We start from the raw sequence: 12,635 nt of genomic DNA, 5'->3' as shown, positions 1-12,635 counted from the left end.
TAATGCGCTGCGTTCAGATCGCAGTATCTTCGGATGCGTGGGTTCGAAACCCACTCCTGTCAAAGAAAAAACTTTTCTGATATTTTAGTCTCCCTAGCCAACCACACTAATTGCGACTATTGGCAAGTCAAAGGACTAGAAAATTTTGCAAAACGCGGAACAAACGAAAAGTTTCTCTGGAGTGAAAATTAATTGAAAATTTTAGGCATAAAATTAGATAGCAGCATGTTCGAGTGGTCTAAGCCATTGCGTTCAGGGAGCAATATCTTCAGATTAGTGGGTTCGAATCCTACATCTATGGGAGAAAACGGTTCTCTGAGATTATAGCCTCCATCGCCAATCACACTAATTGTTTGTTTTGACAGTTCAGATGACCAACAACGTTTGCAAAATGCAGAAGAAACAAAAAAATTATCTGGATTGAAAAGTAATTATAATTTTAATGAATAAGCCATATAGGCAGGATGGCCGAGTGGTCTAAGGCGCTGCGTTAAGGCCGCAGTATCTTCGGATGCGTGGGTTCGAATCCCACTCCTGTCAAAGAATGGGAATTTTTTTGAGAATGGAGTAACCCCTAGCGAACCACACTGTTTGCAAGTATTAGCAATTCAAAGTCCCAAAGATTTTTGCACCAAGTAGAAAAACAAAACTAATCTCTGGACTGAAAATTACTTAAAGTTTCTGAAAGATTGAAGTAACGCCAGGATGGCCCAGTAGTCTAAGGCGCTGCGTTCAGATCGCAGTATCTTCGGATGCGTGGGTTCGAAACCCACTCCTGTCAAAGAAAAAACTTTTCTGATATTTTAGTCTCCCTAGCCAACCACACTAATTGCGACTATTGGCAAGTCAAAGGACTAGAAAATTTTGCAAAACGCGGAACAAACGAAAATTTTCTCTGGAGTGAAAATTAATTGAAATTTTTAGGCATAAAATTAGATAGCAGCATGTTCGAGTGGTCTAAGCCATTGCGTTCAGGGAGCAATATCTTCAGATTAGTGGGTTCGAATCCTACATCTATGGGAGAAAACGGTTCTCTGAGATTATAGCCTCCATCGCCAATCACACTAATTGTTTGTTTTGACAGTTCAGATGACCAACAACGTTTGCAAAATGCAGAAACAAAAAAATTATCTGGATTGAAAAGTACTCATAACTTTAATGATTAAGCCAAATAGGCAGGATGGGCGAGTGGTCTAAGGCGCTGCGTTAAGGCCGCAGTATCTTCGGATGCGTGGGTTCGAATCCCACTCCTGTCAAAGAAAGGGAATTTTTTTGAGAATGGAGTAACCCCTAGCGAACCACACTGTTTGCAAGTATTAGCAATTCAAAGTCCCAAAGATTTTTGCACCAAGTAGAATAACTAAAACTAATCTCTGGACTGAAAATTACTTAAAGTTTTTGAAAGATTGAAGTAACGCCAGGATGGCCGAGTGGTCTAAGGCGATGCGTTAAGGCCGCAGAAACTTCGGATGCGTGGGTTCGAATCCCACTCCTGTCAAAGAAAAGGATTTTTTGAGAATATAGTAACCCCTAGCGAACCACACTGATTGCAAGTATTAGCAATTCAAAGTCCCAAAAATTTTTGCAACAAGTAGAATAACTAAAACTAATCTCTGGACTGAAAAATACTTAAAGTTTTTGAAAGATTGCAGTAACGGCAGGATGGCCGAGTAGTCTAAGGCGCTGCGTCCAGGTCGTAGTATCTTCGGATGCGTGGGTTCGAATCCCACTCCTGTCAAAGAAAAAAATTTTCTGATATTTTAGTCTCCCTAGCCAACCACACTAATTGCGACTATTGTCAAGTCAAAGTACTAGAAGATTTTGCAAAATGCGGAACAAACGAAAATTTTCTCTGGAGTGAAATATAATTGAAAATTTTAAGCATAAAATTAGATAGCAGCATGTTCGAGTGGTCTAAACCACTGCGTTCAGGGAGCAATATCTTCAGATTAGTGGGTTCGAATCTTACATCTATGGGAGAAGGTTTTCTGAGATTATAGCCTCCATCGCCAATCACACTAATTGTATGTTTTGACAGTTCAGATGACCAAAAACGTTTGCAAAATGCAGAAGAAACAAAAATATTATCTGGATTGAAAAGTACTTCAAATTTTAATGATTAAGCCATATAGGCAGGATGGCCGAGTGGTGTATGGCGCTGCGTTAAGGCCGCAGTATCTTCGGATGCGTGGGTTCGAATCCCACTCCTGTCAAAGAAAGGGATTTTTTGAGAATGGAGTAACCCCTAGCGAACCACACTGTTTGCAAGTATTAGCAATTCAAAGTCCCAAAGATTTTTGCAACAAGTAGAAAAAACAAAACTAATATCTGGACTGAAAATTACTTAAAGTTTTTGAAAGATTGAAGTAACGGCAGGATGGCCGAGTGGTCTAAGGCGCTGCGTTAAGGCCGCAGAATCTTCGGATGCGTGGGTTCGAATCCCACTCCTGTCAAAGAAAGGGATTTTTTGAGAATGGAGTAACCCCTAGCGAACCACACTGATTGCAAGTATTAGCAATTCAAAGTCCCAAAAACTTTTGCAACAAGCAGAATAAACAAAACTAATCTCTGGACTGAAAAATACTTAAGGTTTTTGAAAGATTGAAGTAACGGCAGGATGGCCGAGTGGTCTAAGGCGCTGCGTTCAGGTCGTAGTATCTTCGGATGCGTGGGTTCGAATCCCACTCCTGTCAAAGAAAAAAATTTTCTGATATTTTAGTCTCCCTAGCCAACCACACTAGTTGCGACTATTGGCAAGTCAAAGGACTAGAAGATTTTGCAAAATGCGGAACAAACAAAATTTTTCTCTGGAGTAAAAATTAATTGAAAAACTTAAGCATAAAATTAGATAGCAGCATGTTCGAGTGGTCTAAGCCACTGCGTTCAGGGAGCAATATCTCCAGAATAGTGGGTTCGAAACCCACAACTATGGGCGAAAAAGGTTTTCTGAGATTATAGCCTCCATCGCCAAGCACACTAATTGTATGTTTTGACAGTTCAGATGACCAACAACATTTGCAAAACGCAGAAGAAACAAAAATCTTATCTGGATTGAATAGTACTTTAATTTTTAATGGTTAAGCCATAAAGGCAGGATGGCCGAGTGGTCTAAGGCGCTGCGTTAAGGCCGCAGTATCTTCGGATGCGTGGGTTCGAATCCCACTCCTGTCAAAGAAAGGGATTTTTTGAGAATGGAGTAACCCCTAGCGAACCACACTGTTTGCAAGTATTAGCAATTCAAAGTCCCAAAGATTTTTGCAACAAGTAGAAAAAACAAAACTAATATCTGGACTGAAAATTACTTAAAGTTTTTGAAAGATTGAAGTAACGGCAGGATGGCCGAGTGGTCTAAGGCGCTGCGTTAAGTCCGCAGTATCTTCGGATGCGTGTGTTCGAATCACACTCCTGTCAAAGAAAGGGATTTTTTGAGATTGGAGTAACCCCTAGCGAACCACACTGATGGCAAGTATTAGCAATTCGAAGTCCCAAAAAATTTTGCAACAAGCAGAACAAACAAAACTAATCTCTGGATTTAAAATTACTTGAAGTTTTTGAAAGATTGCAGAAACGGCAGGATGGCCGAGTGGTCTAAGGCGCTACGTTCAGGTGGCAGTATCTTCGGATGCGTGGTTTCGAATCAGACTCCTATCAAAAAAAAAACTTTCTGATATTTTAGTCTCCCTAGCCAACCACACTAATTGCAATTCAAAGGACTAGAAGATTTTGCAAAATGCGGAACAACCGAAAATTTTCTCTGGAGTGAAAATAAATTGAAAATTTTAAGCATAAAATTTGATAGCAGCATGTTCGAGTGGTCTAAGCCACTGCGTTCAGAGAGCAATATATTCAGATTATTGGGTTCGAAACCCACATCTATGGGCGAAAAAGGTTTTCTGAGATTATAGCCTCCATCGCCAATCACACTAATTGTAAGTTTTGACAGTTCAGATGACCAACAACGTTTGCAAAATGCAGAAGAAACAAAAATATTCTCTGGATTGAAAAGAACTTAAAATTTTAAAGAATAAGCCATATAGGCAGGATGGCCGAGTGGTCTAAGGCGCTGCGTTAAGGCCGCAGAATCTTCGGATGCGTGAATTCGAACCCACTCCTGTCAAGGAAAAGGATTTTTTGAGAATGTAAAAACCCCTAGCGAACCAAAGTTAGCAATTCAAAGTCCCAAAAAATTTTGCAACACGCAGAATAAACAAAATTAACTCTTGATTGAAAATTGCTTAGAGTTTTTGAAAGACTGCTATAAAGGCAGGAAGGCCGAGTGGTTTAAGGCTCTGCGTTTAGGTAGCAGTATCTTCGGATACGTAGGCTCGAAACCAACTCCTGTCAAAGAAAAAGGTTTTCTGACAATTTAGTCTCCCTAGCTAACCACACTAATGGTGACTATTGGCAATTCAAAGGACTAAAAGAATTTGCAACATGCGGAACAAACAAACATATTCTCTGGAGTGAAAATTAATTGAAAATTTTAAGCATAAAATTTGAATGCAGCATGTTCGAGTGGTCTAAGCCGCTGCGTTCATGCCGAAGTATCGAATCCCATAACTGTCAGAGAAAGAGGTTTTATATTATTTTAGTCTCCCTAGCCAACCAAATTAATTGCGACTATTGGCAATTCAAATGGCTAAAAGATTTTGCAACATGCAGAACAAAAAAATTCTCTGGATTGAAAATTATTTAAAAAATTTAAGCACAAAACTTAAAAGCAGCATAGTCGAGTGGTCTAAGCCGCAGCCCTCAGGCCGCAGTATCTACGGATTCGTGGGTTCGAATCCCCCAGCTGTCAGAGGAAGAGGTTTTCTTAGATTTTGGTCTCCATAGCCAATCACGTTAATTGTAAGTGTTGGCAGTTCAGATGACCAACAGCGTTTTCAAAATGCAGAATAGGCAAAATAATTCTCTGTATTGCCTATATTACTTCGACCAAGTTTTGAAAGTTATAGCAAGCATAGAGATGATTTTTGACATTGGTAGGATGGCCGAGTGGTCTAAGGCATTGTAGGTCGGCCGCAGTTTCTTGGGATGAGTGGGTTCAATTCCCACTCCTGTCAGGAACAATTGAGAATTTTGATATATGAACCTCGAACTTTTCCAGATTGCTTGTGCGGATTAAGTTTACCCAATCAAGAAACTCAACAAACACTATATTGAGGCTCAAAATGAAATTAGTTTTTGATCAAAATGATTGCCTAAAATACTTCGAGGAGGTGGCATAGGGGGCGAAAGCGATGTGACACTTCCACTTTTTTTGGTATGCGTGGTATCAAATTCGAGTTCCTAATTGCATAACATCCAGATCGAAGTTTCTCTTCACTTTCTAATCTAGACTGAAGTGATGAAATGTAAGCACATCAGAAATACTTACCAAAAATGGCTGCTTAGTTCTACACCAATCAATACATTGATAGCTATTCAGATTCAACGACTAACTATCCTTGGGGTTTGTAAGTCTAATGCTCTAAATTTGTGCGATTCCCCCGGATTTGCACAGCGGAACCTTCCGTCGCAGCACGAAAACAACATTAGAGATCTTAGTCGTCATACATTGATGTTAAGGAGGCTAGATTATTCCAGAAGAAAAATTTTTAAAAAATTCGAATTGCGACGTTACTTTTCTGAGAAATGCAAAACGGCCATGTTTAGCAGGAAAATAGAGAAAAAAGAGAAAAACAACCGAACTAGCGAGAGACAGACGGTCGAGAAAATTGAAAGAAAAAGCGAAGCCTCTTATTGTGACGATCACGCACGATAAGACACTTAACTGAAGTAATTAGCCAGAAAGGAGGCTTTAGTGGGGCAGACGGAAGGAGCAGTACCCTGCGGTGCCACGAAGTTAGAGTAATAACGACGTTATTACTGGAAGAGCGCGCAAGCGGAGGCTTGGCCCCCAAAGACTGATTAATAGCGAAAGACTATAGTAAACTAACTTTTTAGCTACTCTGATGTCCTGAACGTTTGAATTAACACCGGTATTATTTGTTATTTTAGAATATGAGTAATTAGAAAGAGGGAAGGGTCAACCCATCTCCAATGGATTTAATATAGAACTGTCACAAAAACATAGTAAAATAGAAAATTCGAGCTGTGTTCTTAAAAGCAATCAAGTAGTCTGGGGATGCGAGACCCAGCTACGTGGTTGTCTTCGCATGTAACGGAAGCTGATTAAAAGTCGTTTGACTGATGGCCTGAAAATAGTAACTTTTTACTTAGCCCGAAACAGACCAGAAAATCAACTGGAAAGGTCGAGACGGTGAAAAACGAGTAGAATCTAGGTAACTGACGCCGGCCAGTCGTCAATAGCTACTTTTTCTACGCTCCGACACTGCGTAGTATTTGGGCGATTGTTACATTGACGTTTTTATGGCGCTCTTGGATGGGCCTGTCAAAGGCATAAGACCATCATGCCAGCAAACGTTTCAGCGACGAACCCTCCGCTCCGGGCGTATGCCTAAGCTAGAGGCTTTAATATCCTTTATGGTACTAGGCGGAAGGTACCGACCCTCCGCCTGGTACTATTTAGCTTTTTAACTTAGTTAAGACCAAAAATTTCCGGGTGCCGGAGGGTTAGGTGGGAGGTCATGAGCCCGCATATCCCAAAGTCCCGAGAACAAAAAGAAATAAAGAGAAAGCGTAAAACTGAACAAAAATAGCAAATAACCAAGAAAAAGCCAAAAATTAATTTACTTGAAAACAGAAAAGTACAAAAAACAGTAAAAAATCCGAAAAAAGACCAAAAACTAAAAAATGTAAACTGACAGTTTAAATATTGCTTCCAGACGGGATGAGATCTGGCCTTACTAATGTTGTTGTTTCAGATTGATTTATATCATTACTGATTGAGAGATCAAGCGTTTTGTTGGTGGGTTGGGTACCCTCCTTTGAGTGTAGTTTGAGTGTTTAGGCACGTTAATGATAATATTGCCGGTGAAAGGAGGGTAGAGTAGCAAGCTGACAGACGTGTTCCAGACTCAGCAAAGGGCATCAGGGACGACATTCACAACGACTGTAGGGTATCGTTGATACACTTTTAGTATCGTTCGGGTACTATTTCATTAAAACTTAAGTGGTGGGGGGCACAATTGGATCGGTCCGATTGCACCCTCCATCGATTGCGAATTTCCGGGTTAAGCGTCTTAATTCGGATAATCTGGTGCAAAGGAGGGTATAGTAATATTGATTAACGACTACTAATAGGTTATTATCTTCATTATATTTTACCTATCTCCCATTTAGACCCGAGAAACACCCCAATTTTTTCGAAAAATACCGATTTTCGACCAAACTGTTTAACCCCAAAATTTTGGATATCCGAGCTTCTCTGAACAGCAAGAAGCTTTTGTACAGTGAGCTACTAGGTAGTTCGATCCCCCTGACTAAAGAAACCGCGCAGAAAAAGACTTAGTAGAAGTTAGCGAAAATAAAATTAACGATTTTCGTCAATATGTTTTGAGGATCGAGTTTTTGAGTTTTCAGAGTTAGAGCGGTAAAAAACTTTTTTGTGTTAGGAGCGTGCTAGCATAACCTGCTCGGTTGTCTGAAAAATTTTCGAGTAACCCTCCGAATAGCTCCGTGGATAGAGCTAAGGACTTAAAAATAGGAAAAGGAAGGAAACGGATAGTCGAAATTTGATAGTTTTTGGCCAAATTTATGATTCCAAACCAAATTTGATCCGGTTTTTTGCGTTATTCCTGTGCCGTACGGGGTTACTAGCTCGTTTCAAGTATTTTTAGGCACTTTCACTAAGAGTTGCGGGAGAAGTCCCTGAGAACCTATATAGGTGGTGAAAAAAGGCCAACTTGACGAACGCGTTTTTGGTGATTTCTCAAAGACTAACCAACCGATCGGAATAATTTTGGTACCATAAGTCGACGCTTTTGACCACTTTTCTGAATTACAACCGTTTTCAGGTTGATAACTTCAGGAGAGAAAATTTTTTTAGAATTTGTTAGTTCGGAGGGTCCAAATATCAAGGAACACTCCGAGCGGCAGAAATTTTAATAAAATCAGCTTTTTATCTTACTGGGATGGTTGACCGAGTCAGCCAACCCAAGTTAGACTGCAATCGGAGGCTTTAGAGCGGTGAACTTATCTGTTTTCGTGATTTTTGGGGAACCCTCCGAAGCGAACCCGCGGAGCCAGCTAAGACCCTTTAGTGAAAATTTTTCACGCAACCCTCCTAGGGGGATAAGATAACCCACAAGAGTGAATTCAGCTTGTTTTGACACTTTCTCAGACTAGTTGGAGACCCCTCTAAGTGCGACTTGAAAAATTTTGAAGGAACCCTCCGAAGCAACCCTCCGGAGCGTGTTAAGCCTCTTATTGACCCTCCTTAGTGAATTTAAGGGGAGCCTCCGAAGTTACTTAGGTGACTAAGGTACCTTCCGAGGTAACCCTCCGGAGTAAGCTAAGTGTCTTAACAACCCTTCTTAGTGAAGATTTAGAGGTACCCTCCGGGGCAGTTTGAACATCTTAAATATCCATTTAAGGTCGGAATAGAAGGTAAACTCTTAACGGGGTGTACATATTGGGAACTTAGGAGCCCAGTTGACCTGGAAAATCGCGATCAACTTTGGATTCTAGATCGGGTTTATCAGAGGAACCCGAACAATTTTTTTTTTTCGATTGTTATTTTGGTTGTGTGGTTTTCTTGAGCTACTTTATAGGAAAGCTCGGGCAATCCGGGAATATATAAAAGAAGACATCGGTGAGTGTATTAGGCAAGACACACTCACTTGAGAAGAAAAAGCTGTTCCCTGCTCTCGTGCACTTGGAGCTCTCCGGGTGTGGGAGAGCTTTTTCATAGACTTTAGAAACTCTCGATCAGAGGTTGCCTTGAGCTACTTAGTAGGACAGCTCGGGCAATCGCAGGACACCTAAAAGAAGACCTCGGTGAGTGTATTAGACAAAACACACTCACTTGAGAATACAGTGTCCGAGGCTTTGTTCTTTTGAAGCGTTCCAATCGAGGGAAGTCTTTTTTTAAGACTAGGTTTTAATTATCTGTTACTGAGACCATTACAGCTCTTTTATAAAATATTGTTTGATCTTAAACGAGGCAGTGATTTGATACGTCTGTAGCGGTAAAGTGATACTGAACAAAAAGATCGCTGTCATCTGTAGGGTATTCTTATCTAGTTATCAATCGTGTTTTGTGTGTTAGTTATAATATCCTGTAAAAATTTGTGATATTGTTATACCAGGTGACTGGGTGGAGTTAGTAATATCTTAACACTAAGCAGGCCCTTCGTGTAACGTGAGCTGAGTCGCTGATAGGATCTCTGAGAGATTGAAAGGATATTTTGATATTTCAAAAGATAGAAAAACACGGCTTAGGCAAGTTTGTTTAGGAATTTTGCGGCACTTGCGCATTGTCGTCAATTTGTATAAAAATTATTATCAATCACAAGACATACAACATAGAGACTCGTTAGGAGTAACAACTAAGATTCCCAGGCTGAGCACGGGAACCACGCGAAAGTTTAAAACACGGCGTAGCCGGTCCAAGATTAGCAGCGTTTCCAACGTTTTTGCTGACGAAGCAACGACTAGAGGTCAAGCTTGTTTTTCAGTGAGCGGAATGATTCTGAGAAGCGAGAAGAACCTCAATGGTGATGAAGGGCGAAGTGCTGAGGCCGGACCGGCGAGCGACACACCAGCGGACCCCTTCGAGGAGGGGGAGCAAACGCTGACCCGACCCTACCACCAGCATCACGAGGACCCGGAAGAGCCTGGCGAGGAACTTGAGCCGGAAGAAGCCGAGGAAACTCGAGGGACCTCGGAGCGTTCCGAGGTCGGAATACGAAAGGAACTAATGTTCAAGGGAACCTCAAAGTCTGAGACCAAGAGCAACAGGTGGAGAAAGAAACAATCCTCTCTAGCCAAACAGGGCAAGAATGCGATGATGTCGAGCATAAGCCCGAGGGAGGAGCAACCAAGTTCAAAAGCGAATAGAAGCTTCAAGACGATGTACGATGAGCGCATGAGGTCGCTCCGAACTGATGGATTGTCTTCTGGATATGACGGTCTGGGGCTCATGCACTCAGACATGGACTTCACATCTAGCCCGAGACAGGAGAAGAGCAAGAAAGCGTTGTCGGACTCGCCAACTAGACCAATGTCAGACGGAATAACGATGGGAGCGTCGTCGACATACGACAAGCTGAGGATTTCGATGGGCACATAGAAGGGTGGTGCATCGTCGAGTACCAGGCTGCAACCTCAATTGACGTCATCGTCTCTGGGTCTTACACCAATGCTGGGAACGGCTAGCGACTTGAGTGACATGTTGCCGGTGTGATGACAGGCCTGGAAGGGCTGCGACGGGACATGACCAAGAGAATAAATCGAGTCGAAGAGAGGGCTCAGCAAGGTCAAGAGAAGTTGCGAGATGAGCTAACGGATGTGAAGTCACAAGCGAGAACCGATCAGGCCCAATTGATTCGGATCACCGATCAATGCTTAGCCGAGAGCTTGGCTCTAGCAGCCAAGGAGTCAGAAGAAAGAGACATTAGGATGACGAGAGAGATCGAGCGATTGTTGCACGATCACGACGATACCTATGCTCATACGATGACCAGCCTGGAGAAAAGATTAGATGCCAAAACTGACCTGATGATGCGGAAGCTAGACGAGATCTTAAAGGGTAGCAATCGGGAGAAGCGTCCTTCCCCAAGAGAGGACTCACGCCAGGCGACTGATGGAGACGGAGCCCGCAGCTAAGCTGGGGCCCAGCCGAGGCCAAGAACAAATTTTGAGTCAAATCATAGGGAGACCCAGGGCAGCCCCGTCGAGGCCGGGTTGGACGGACCTAGTTCCTTCGGAGGCGGATGCCACCTCGGGGACACGGTTGCCCACTATGCCACAAGTCAGATCAGTACCAGACCTGACTACCGTCTCGCAGAACACAACGATGTACGCCTCAATGTTTGAGGCCTTGAATAGATCTCCTGAAAAGTTCATCACCAAACTTTCGAAATCAACCGAGAGAGGAGAGAAGTCAAGAAGGACACTCAAAAAGCCGAAGTCATACAAGGACAAATCAGATGGCTGCATCGATACCTGGATAGAGGTGATGAAGTTACATTTTGAGGAAGAGAATCTCTCCAGGAAACAGGAATGCAGCGCAGTGACAAGCAACCTAGGGGGTACCGCCCTAAAGTGTGTAATGGCAAAAAGGACTAATGAACGAGACAGCGCTAGCAGGATATTCGACATCTTGCTGAATCGTTTCGGCTCTGGTGTACAGGGGCATCAAGCTATGGTGAAGTTTGAAAAGAGGCTTCAAAGAGATGACAAATCCGTAGACAAATTTTTGGATGACCTTGAGTTACTCAAAAGGAGGAGCAACCCCGACGAGAAGATATCGGAGCAAAACTTGGCCATCGCCTCAAAGTTCATGGATGGAGTAAAAAGTGATGAGCTAAAAACCATGTTGACCACACACTTCACCCGATCGCTGGACCAGGTGCCCACGCCCGATGATTTGCGTATGAAGTCGCGTAAGTACTTGCTCATAAAACCAAGGGCGCAAAATCGTTACAGCAATTATGGCAACTACAGCGGAACAAACACTGGCGCGAACTCCAGTTGGTATAGACCTCGTGACGACATGGACAAGAGGAGGTCATGTGCGAATTGTGGTTCGATAGACCACCATGTTTCCGCCTGTTCTGCTTAGAAACAAAACATGAAAACAATAGGCTATTTTCTTGACGACGTTGATGCGACCGATGAGGACCAGGAAGAGTATGTGAGAGGACTCATTGAGATATGGACCGAGATGCTTCTTCTGCAACTTGGAGGGACATTTCAAGTCGGATTGCACTCAATTCTGGGATGCAGTATTGGATGCGAAGCATCCCCGCCATTTCGGGGGTCAAGGCAAGTCGAGCCCGCCTGATGAATGAGGCCGAGTCACGGAAGAAAGAGGTGACAACAGGCACCTTCACAACCAAGAAGGTGAAAACCTTACCTGATGAGGCGATTGCCTCGAGCCTGGAGGCAGAGTCAGCCGGTGCGCTCAAAGTGGATTATGGCCTAGCGGCACGGACCGCATTACAGAATGTTCAGCAAGAATTGGCCACCAAAGAGGTTGAGCAATGGGTAAGGTCAGAATTAGAGAACACAAAGCGGCGTGAGAAACTTAACATTCTAGGAAAAACAGTGAAAGAAGAGGACAACCAGAAACCCAAGAAGCAGGGTCTAAAGTTGAATGTCATCTAGCGGAAGACCTTCGGTATGACACGAGAAGGGACGAAAACAAGGTCGATCATATCGGTCGCGGGCCATCAAGTGGTGAAAAAGTTGAGCGAGCCGTCGGAGATCACGCTAGTACACCTAGACATCTACGCGGACTACTTGAGAGAGAAGGATCCCAAGTTGGACTCTAGGGCAGTGCGAGCGTTGCTCACAACAGGGAGTCCAAGACTAATGAAAGTAGATGGACATCACATCGAAGTCCATGGCCCATATCCGATTTTGATGAACGTGGATGGAATTAACATTTACACTAAAGCTCACGTGACTGTTGCAGCTGACCAGGTAGGTCGGATCTACCTTGGCAGGTGCCCCTCAAGCGGACTGTGTGTGATTGTGTTGTTGAACACAGAGGCAACCACGGT

General features: G+C 43.0%; 1 protein-coding gene and 10 non-coding genes across 11 annotated transcripts in view; 10 read left to right on the top strand and 1 right to left on the bottom strand.

The window, feature by feature from the left end:
- Positions 1-12,635, bottom strand: part of LOC134848629 (3'-5' RNA helicase YTHDC2-like) — a 139,817-nt gene that overhangs the window by 97,856 nt on the left and 29,326 nt on the right. The gene's annotated exons all lie outside the window — the stretch shown is intronic.
- Trnal-aag (transfer RNA leucine (anticodon AAG)) lies at positions 459-540 on the top strand. Its single transcript has one exon. It is a non-coding gene; the product is annotated as a tRNA-Leu (tRNA).
- Trnal-cag (transfer RNA leucine (anticodon CAG)) lies at positions 700-781 on the top strand. Its single transcript has one exon. It is a non-coding gene; the product is annotated as a tRNA-Leu (tRNA).
- Trnal-aag (transfer RNA leucine (anticodon AAG)) lies at positions 1,175-1,256 on the top strand. The gene has a single exon. It is a non-coding gene; the product is annotated as a tRNA-Leu (tRNA).
- On the top strand, positions 1,417-1,498 carry Trnal-aag (transfer RNA leucine (anticodon AAG)). Its single transcript has one exon. It is a non-coding gene; the product is annotated as a tRNA-Leu (tRNA).
- Positions 1,657-1,738, top strand: Trnal-cag (transfer RNA leucine (anticodon CAG)). Its single transcript has one exon. It is a non-coding gene; the product is annotated as a tRNA-Leu (tRNA).
- Trnal-aag (transfer RNA leucine (anticodon AAG)) lies at positions 2,132-2,213 on the top strand. Its single transcript has one exon. It is a non-coding gene; the product is annotated as a tRNA-Leu (tRNA).
- Trnal-aag (transfer RNA leucine (anticodon AAG)) lies at positions 2,372-2,453 on the top strand. Its single transcript has one exon. It is a non-coding gene; the product is annotated as a tRNA-Leu (tRNA).
- On the top strand, positions 2,612-2,693 carry Trnal-cag (transfer RNA leucine (anticodon CAG)). Its single transcript has one exon. It is a non-coding gene; the product is annotated as a tRNA-Leu (tRNA).
- Trnal-aag (transfer RNA leucine (anticodon AAG)) lies at positions 3,090-3,171 on the top strand. Its single transcript has one exon. It is a non-coding gene; the product is annotated as a tRNA-Leu (tRNA).
- On the top strand, positions 3,330-3,411 carry Trnal-aag (transfer RNA leucine (anticodon AAG)). Its single transcript has one exon. It is a non-coding gene; the product is annotated as a tRNA-Leu (tRNA).

This window comes from Symsagittifera roscoffensis, chromosome 6, assembly GCF_963678635.1.
Source record: "Symsagittifera roscoffensis chromosome 6, txSymRosc1.1, whole genome shotgun sequence".
Taxonomy (NCBI): domain Eukaryota; kingdom Metazoa; phylum Xenacoelomorpha; order Acoela; family Convolutidae; genus Symsagittifera; species Symsagittifera roscoffensis.
The sequence above is the reverse complement of the archived record's forward strand: the minus strand, read 5'-3'. Positions and strand labels throughout refer to the sequence as shown.